General features: G+C 45.9%; 1 protein-coding gene across 4 annotated transcripts in view; it reads right to left on the bottom strand.

Moving 5' to 3' along the window:
* LOC115521354 (SSX family member 2 interacting protein) overlaps positions 1 to 3,876 on the bottom strand; it is a 43,669-nt gene extending 39,793 nt beyond the window's left edge. For 3 of the 4 annotated variants that reach the window (XM_030326536.1, XM_030326533.1, XM_030326534.1), the window contains exon 1: positions 3,793 to 3,876. The gene's annotated coding sequence lies outside the window, so the exon portion shown is untranslated. Of the gene's footprint in view, positions 1 to 3,543; positions 3,658 to 3,792 lie in introns of those variants that run through there. The other variant, XM_032594331.1, reaches the window with a different exon arrangement.
* Between the last annotated feature and the right edge of the window lie 4,900 nt (positions 3,877 to 8,776).

Genomic DNA, 8,776 nt, shown 5'->3' on the forward strand with positions numbered 1-8,776 from the left:
GATAAGGTCAAGTAATAACTTGCCCAAGGTCAAAGTAGTAGTAGAATGGTCAAAACCAAAATTCGACTCAGGAGAGTTAAGAGGGAGGGAAGGCAATATAGGAAGCAAGAATTAACAGATGAGAGCTGTAAATATTATTGGCTAACTGGCTGTAGCTTAATTTCTACTTAAGAACTTTTTTTTTGAGATGGGGATGGGGGGGAGAAGAGCAGAGAGGGAGGGGGGAGAGAGAGGGGGAAAGAGGGGGGAGAGAGAGGGGGAAAGAGGGGGGAGAGAGAGGGGAGAGAGAGGGGGAGGGGGGAGGGGGGAGGGAGGGGAGAGAGAGGGGGAGGGGGGAGGGGGGGGAGAGAGACAGAGAGAGAGAGAGAGAGAGAGAGAATATCTTAAGCAGGTTCCACACCCAGCAAGAAGCCCGACTAGGGGTTTAAGCTCACAACCCTGAGATCAGGACCAGAGCTGAAAACAAGAGTCAGAAGCTTAACCAACTGAGCCACCCGGATGTCCCAAGAACTTATTTTTCATTTAAAAGGCAATTTGTGGGTCTTCTCTCATCTCGGAATCCTACAGTGCTAGGGCCTTTGTTTTTTAACAGCCCTTAATGACACTTAGTTTCTGTACTGCATTATAATTTTATTTCTCTTACCGAACTACAAGTTGCTTGAAAATGGAGCTATATCTTATTTATCTTTGTATCCCTATTCCCTCAATCTTGAAAGTAAAACATCCTCGATAAAAACTGGTTCTATGAATAATCACTTTTCTTTCCTACAGTTTCTGGGGGCTTCAAAAACTATTTTTAACTATATTTAACTGTTGAGTAGGGCTGAGGTCTCTTATATTCTACTTAGATTATCCACATTCAGAACATTTTCACATCATTCAAATTACTGACTTTGGCAGAAATACCCTTCTAAAAATCTAATATAATTCTCCTGGATAAAAACCATTCAAAAGCGGGGTGCCGGGGTGGCTCCGTCAGTTAAGCGTCTGACTTCGGCTCAGGTCATGATCTCATAGCTCTTGAGTTTGAGCCCCACATCAGACTCTGTGCGGACAGCTCAGAGCCTGGAGGCTGCTTTGGATTCTGTGTCTCCCTCTCTCTCTGCCCCTCCCCTGCTCACACTCTGTCTCTCTCTCAAAAAATAAACACTAAAAAAAAAAAAAAATGTATAAAAAACAAAACAAAACCATTTAAAAGCTCCCTAGCATCTACTGGTCAAAGGTCATAGCTCTGCTCTCTAACCTTATCACTAACATACCCCCACCTGACTCCAACAACCAATCCACTAGTATTTCCCCAACAGTATATTGGGCAGAACGTGACACCATGCACTTAACAGGTGAACTCCTTTTCTGTCAAAACACAGCCGAAATTCTCCTTTCTGAAGCCTATTCCTAGTTGCAATTTTTCTTTTCTATTTTTGCTCTCTCCCTCCCTACACTGTTAATTTCCTACAAAACAAACTCCTCAAGGCAACACTCATCTTTTTTATCCTTAGGTCTGGCAAGCAGCAGCTCAGTGTTTATTAAAGCATAATTCAGTACATCTGCCGGTACTATGTATACTACTGACCCACTATCAAAAGTAATGATTTTAGGTTGTTTTCCATTAGCAATAGTGAATGGTGCACCTCTCTAGGTCACCTCTGAATTCAAGATTAACATCTACCTTCATTACCAGCTAATCATAATCACCATCACTAAAGACACAAAAAGCCCCTCAAAGTATCAAAACCCTTTGTGTCTTGAGCGCAACAAACCAACAAGGCATATTCACAGCTATCGTAAAATGTATGAAAAGAAACATTACTTAAAAAGCTTTGGACTGGCTCCACTTTAAGGATGTGAAACGAACTAAAATCACACACTTGTGGGACAATGTCTTTGACCTTTTTATCTGTAGGCACATACTACACATATAAGGATACTTTTGTCTACTTTTATAATGTCCACCTTTTTAAAACCTGCTTTGTCAAAGAGCAGCTAAGTCGGGTTTTAGGAGAACCCATGAGTATATACAATCTTTGTGTCGGTTTTGAGGCTTCTGACAAATCATCTGAACAGTTAACGTTTTAGTTCTCATATATATGCCACCTCGGCATGCCTGGAACAGAACGTACTTTAACAAGTCTTGTCACAAGGCACAATGTGTTATGAGGAGATCTTCACATTTCAGCCTAGAATAACAGTCTTTGCAGTTATCTTCAAGCTGCTTCACCCATGTTACTTAATCCTAGGGCTTTATTATCTTCATTGCACAGATGGGGAAAGAGGAGGGAAGGAAGGGATAAAACGACTTGGCTGAAGGGGCCCAGCAAAGTCACTAAACGAGCCTTCATTTTATCAGCTGCTAATCCTCTTTTCAAAGAACCATTTTGTTTGAGGAACTTTCACTGACAGCAAACAGAACAGTGGGTCAAATTGGTCATTAGCTTTTTTACTTGTTTAGTTTGAATAACATAAGATTCCTAGGCCTCCGTGTTATGATAGCTATAGGAGAGGAGTTTTGATGGAAGTTCTGTCTGAATCCAAGTTCATAAATCTACCTCTAACTTCTTCTAAATTTCAAGATAGCTTGACTTCAAGTTTCACTCTAAAAGCATTTTTGTCACTCTCCAGATCTCTCACTCTTTTCAAGTTTTATTCAATCTCCTAAATGTGTCAAGTCATACCTACCTTTCAGCTCAGGATCAAGCTACCAGAATTTTCTTCTACCTAAAGAGTAAACCAATTCCTCCTGAGCCATGCAATGTTCCAAGGCATCCATCTTTCACCACCAACTCTACAGCCAGACTCTAATCTGTGTTAGGGAAGCCTTAGCAATTTCAAACTCCAGGCCGCTTCCACTCAGTTTAGATCCACTCTTGGAGGAGTGCCTCTTCTAATCCTCTCCCCATTATGCCCCACCCACGAAAGGGAAATCTCGATTCTCTCAGATTCAACAAGAACTGTATCAGAGTTGCAAGTAATGACAATCTGGCAATCACAACTACGGACCTTGAAATGAGGTAAAAATCTAAAGATCGCCACATTACACGTGCTAGGAACAAATTATTTAGCAGATTCCATTTCTTGGACCCAAGTGGCTTGCAAAACAGGGCGATCAGCATAGGCTCAAAAGCGGGCAGGGAGCTCACAATTCGGCTTACCGTTCTCTACTGTTAAAATTCTACACCAAAATATTTTCACACTTGCCTGCCTTTTAGATGATGTAAGCTCTTCCCCTTGACTTTTAACTAGACCTCCATCGGGGATCTCTTCCCCCGCAGCAGCCACGGGCCGCTCAGTCAGTAACTCATTCTAAGGACTGCCTCTTGCGGCTCGCCCCAACAAATCCCGAAGCCCGCATGCCCCGCAGCCTCCGCTAGCGACACACCGCAGCCCCAAACTGGCCATCCCCTCCTCCCCCACGTCGCTCGTCATCCCACGCCAGGCGCCACCCTCTCTCCATCCGGGAGAGGATTTGGGGCTCCGCGGTCCGGATTCCTCCCGGGGGCGCAGCGCTGCGACCGCTAGCGGGAGCGGACCCGCGCTGGCACCTACCTCCCACCTCCTCCTCCAGCCACGGCCGGGGTCAAAGCTCGCCCGCCTCCTCCAACGGCCCCAACGGCCGCGCCAAGCCTCTCGCAGAGGAGCGGGGCGCCGAGCCAGGTGCCGGCGCTCACCTCCGCACCCGCCCTCTGGCTCCCAGCCGGCGCCCACCCCAGGCCCCGCCGGCGCCCCCGCCCCTCTCCGGGCGGGCGCGTCACAATCCCCGTTCGCGTGGCGGGGGGGGGGGGGGAGAGTTCTCACCGTCACCGCCCCCGAGAGCGGCGGGGGAGGCACCGCTCGCTGTCTTAAGCCGGCTCTCGCAGCCCCGGGGGCCCGCACAGGCGCCGCGGCACGCAGCGCCCCGCGCCGGCGGCCCCGCCTCCGCCTCGGGCTCCCGCCTTCCCCGCCCTTGGCCGGGCTCCGCTCCTCCCCTCGCGGCCACCCCCAGCCTGGGCAGGTTCGCTAGGTTCCCACCCCGCCCCCGCGCCGCCGGCGCCGCAGGCTCAGCCGCCTCCCATTGGCTCCTCCGGTTGCTAGGCGATGAACAACCGCGGCCTGCATTGGCCCCCAGAGTCTCCTCCACCCCCTCCAAAAAAACCTAGAGAAAAAGAAAACCTTATCCCTAGAGCCGGAGAGGGATGCGGGCGCAGCTGCGGCTGCGGCACCTGTTACGCCCTGTGATTCACCCGGGCCCTGCTCCCCGCCCCCTCCTTACGCCCGCGGGGCTGGGGCCCCTGGGCTCCGTGGGGGAAGCGGGTCGTGGCTGCTTCAAGGCACGTGTTCCGAGCCCCAGTGAACCCCAACACCCACCCTAGAAGCAAAAATGAAGCATCCCAAAAGAGCCACGTGCGCTGGCAAAAGTGGAGAAATAAACCAAACAACAGCCGGCACCCAGAATTAGGTCAGGCCCAGGGGAAGGGAGGTTCAAGCGTTGGGAATCATGGATGCAAACAACCCAACCCGGGGAAAGTTACATGTAAAATTAGGGCAAAGAAACGGACCTGGGCAGAAGACAGCGAGAAAACTGACGATGGCACTCGTGAACTAGAAGTTTATGCAGAAATGTCCCACACCCACTCAGCAAAATATGTGCAGAGAAAATGAATGCCTGTGTTGCTCCCGTAGCGGGGGTCAAACCGGCTCCTCCCCTCTTCCATAGCAGCCTAAAATTCTCCAGGGAGGAAGAGGGGCCGGGGAAAGGAAAGAGATCAGATGGTGAAGTCGCAGGCATAGGAGCGGAGTTAGAAAAAACACAAAGATGTGCTTTGATGGATTTTGTTTGTTTTTAGTGGAGCCAATGGATTTACTCAAGAGGAGAGAAACAGGTTTGGTATTTTAAGGAGGCTCCTGAGAGCTCTTGGAAACCTAAATAATTGAGACAAAAACAAATATTAACACTGAAGAACAAGGGAGGGTGTAGTGCTCCCACCTCCCCCGCCCCCAATGTACACGCACAGACCCCCAATCCTGGATGAAAGATCAAGGCGAGAAAGTGAGCACACCATGGTGACAGCTTCAGAGTCCAATGAAATCCTCTTTGCTTTTGGCCTAAGCCATCAGGAGGCTGGCTAGATGTTGTTAAGCATAGGTGAATGACAGCCAAATAGCCTGTTAGGGGCCATCATTGCAAGCTCGCTATTAGCGCAGGGCTGATGGGGAGGAAGAAACCAATTATCACCAAAGATTACGTACCTATCCCCTAACCCAGGCTACCGATATGGGGGCGAGGGGCTTAGTCCTGTTCCCAAGAAGGGTTTTGAAATTTCAACTATCCATCCCTCAAAATCCCATACCCCTCCCCATCCTAAGAAGCAACTTAATATGACAGTTTTTCCTTGAAATACCAAGGCTTCATTTTGGCCATTTCCCCTCACAGTTAAAAAGGGAGTGCTCACTCTTCAACAGGTATAAGAGTTGAGCTCAAGCAATTCAAAAAGCAGCCTCTGGCACACCCTATTGTGACCTAATCACTAACAGACTTGGATTCTAAGAAAAGAAGGCTTGGGTCAGGCTGAGGTCTGGAAATTCAGACGTGCCCCCACCCCCAAGGATGAATCAGGTCAGTCTGAATAAAACAGTGGTCTTCGATTTTTTGGTTTCAGGAACCTCTTTCCATTCCAAAAAATGATAGAGGGGCCCAAAGAGCTTTTGTTTATTTAGGTTACATTGACACTTACCGTACTAGAAATTAAAACAGAAATTTAAGGGGCGCCTGGGTGGCTTGGTCGGTTAAGCGTCCGACTTCGGCTCAGGTCATGATCTCACGGTCCGTGAGTTCGAGCCCCGCGTCGGGCTCTGTGCTGACAGCTCAGAGCCTGGAGCCTGTTTCGGATTCTGTGTCTCCCTCTCTCTCTGCCCCTCCCCTGTTCATGCTCTGTCTCTCTCTGTCTCAAAAATAAATAAATGTTAAAAAAAAAAAAATTTAAAAAAAAACCAGAAATTTAAAATGTTTATTTAAAAAAATACAAATTACATCTTAACATAAATAGCACATTTTAATGGAAAATAAGTATATATTCCCCCAATATAGTAAAGAGTGATATTAATTTAAAAGTTTGCAGATATCTTTGATGTCTGGCCTAATGGAAGACAGTTTGATTATTCCATCTGCTGAATTCAATCTGTTGCACTATTTCAGGTCGCCTTCACTACACGCTCATAAAAGAATGGTATTAAAAAGGGCAAATAACATCGTAGCATTATGATTAAAATTGATTTGACTGCACACTTCCTGAAATGGTCTTGGGGATTGCCACCTCCTTCCAGGGTTCCTAAGATTACACTTTGAGAACTGGTCTAAACCTGTCTTGATACTCTGTCCCTCTTTGTTAACTGGTTTAGGACCTGAGCATGTGACCTAATTCTGGTGAGTAATAATGTGAAGTAAGAGGGTGTGAGACTTGGAGGAAGAGTTTTATCCCTGAGAACCCATAAGAATTCTTTTCCTTACCTCTTGCCTTGGCCATCCTCCAGTGAGCAAGATGTGTTTGGAGCTGCTGTGGTATATCCCTCAATAGTGAGAGAAAAACAAGAAGAATTCAGGAAAAGCAACCCAGAACCCAGACATCACTGAGTAGGGCTCTGCATACCTGTATACTCCTCACATGCTTATTCACTGATGTATCCCCAGTGCCTAAAACAGTGCCTGGTACTTAGTTGTTGGTGCTCAATATTTATTTGGTGAATAAATAAACATAACTTCAAATGAGTGGTTTTCATTTCAAAGTAATCACTTTGGCAGGCTGTATACATGACCTATTCCATTGATGCTGCTGGAAAGGTATCACACCAGTAGGGACTGAATTTATTGAAAAGAATTTTTTTTTTTTTTTTGAGAATAAACCTGATTTTTGAGACAATCCAAAAGTTATTCAGAGCCAAATCTGATGAACACATTCTGGAGCCATGCTAAAATGCCAAACCTGTGTTTTCCAACTAAGTTGCTGCATTTGGGTAGATAAAGGTCAAAAAACAAGATGTGTTTGATTTTCTAAGACAGTAAACTGACTCGGAACCTAATTGCAAAGAGGAGTTCTAAAAATGTACACCAATAACAAGTTGCAGAAAAAGTATATTTAAATGTATATGTGTTTGTGTTTACGTGTGAATGAACCTCTTCCAAAATGTCTGCAGACTACAGACATTGCCCCTACTACATGCCCCTACTACATCAGTTTTTCAAAAATGAAAATCAGATCCTTTCTGTCCCCCACCCCCGATTAAGAACGTTTAATGGCCTCTCGTTGTATTTAGCATGACATGAACTTCCTAACCAATTATACACACACGATCTGGCTCCCATCCCCCTCTTGGTAATCTCACTATGGCACACAAAGTCCCAGCCACAGTGGTGCCCTTTGTGGCACTCTGTCCCTTGAACCTGCCATTCAGTTTTCTTCCCACAAGGGTTTAAACTCTGATTCTTTTTCATCATTCAGACCCCACTTTCAAATATAAAGTAATCTTTCTTTGGGCTTGGTTCTATTTGTTTACTTGTTTCCTTGCTTATGGTCTGTCTCCCCCCAACTGGAATGGAAGCCTCTGAAGACAGTGATCTTGGTTGTGTTCGCCTTTGCAGCCCCTCCATGCCTGCCCTGGAGGGTTGCTAACCAAACTATTAATAGTGAGATTGGGAGGGAAGGAGGGAGATAGGAGGGAGGGAACATTTGCTTTACATTTTATTAGCTTCTGTTATACATGAATTTTTACAAGTATGTATTATTATAACTTTAAAATATTTTTATTTTACAGAAATAAATAGGTTCTGACTTTAGTATATGTATTAAATTAATAATCCACTCCCTATTTACTCATATGCACGCCTTAGAAACCACTGTTTCAAATACCACAGCAAACATTCAGGCCACACAACTTCTACTAATGTGTATATTCAAATCTGGATAATAATGGACAAACTTATAAAGCCTTTCTGTTGTAATTCATACCATCTGGACTATTTCAATAACAGCAACCATTTCTGGACCTAGAGGAGAATATTTCTTGTCAGAGCCTGTAGGCTGTAACAGATGAGAAGATGGGCTGAGTCACTTCTCCTTAATGGCTACACTTTTATTATTTCTGTGTTCTGGCCAAGACCATCTTTCCAGGGGTGGCAGGGTGGATAAACAAAATCTTACTGGATATTGTGCTAGCGATTCTCTTACCCATGGCCTCATTTTATTTACAAGATCAATTTAAGGCTGTTTGTAACTAACTGCAAAATACTGTAGGACAGGTTCCAAGGCCCAAAGACTTCAGAGTCCTCCTTGTGGGCTCAGTGGTCTGGGAGTCCTCCATAGAGGAGAGAGAACTGTGGCAATCTTCACCCTGCAAGCTTGACAAAAAACTGAGACCAGCCACCAGCTCTGCTTTCTGACTTCTAAAAGGTGGCCTTATACTTGGCTGGATTTGGCTCCCTTAGCTATCTGACTGAATCTCTACATCATGCCGCATTTCCAAACATGATTCATTCCTGGCAAATCCCTTTGGATTTGGGCCACTTGTAGTCTGGCTTGAAATGAGAGTCCTGTGCCACTTACAAAGTCCTGGCTACGTCTGCAGGGAAACAGACCGCTGTGGTGCCCTTTTCCTTTCATCTCCACTCAGGTGAAAATCTCCAGAAAAGAAAACTGTCCCTTCACATTACCTGTCCCACCCTACTCTGACACATACAAACATACAGAACTGCGTACAATTACCTGATGCCTGACAATCTTCCAGGTATTCCATTCTTAGTGCTTTAGAT

The sequence above is a fragment of the Lynx canadensis genome, chromosome C1, assembly GCF_007474595.2.
Source record: "Lynx canadensis isolate LIC74 chromosome C1, mLynCan4.pri.v2, whole genome shotgun sequence".
Classification (NCBI taxonomy): domain Eukaryota; kingdom Metazoa; phylum Chordata; class Mammalia; order Carnivora; family Felidae; genus Lynx; species Lynx canadensis.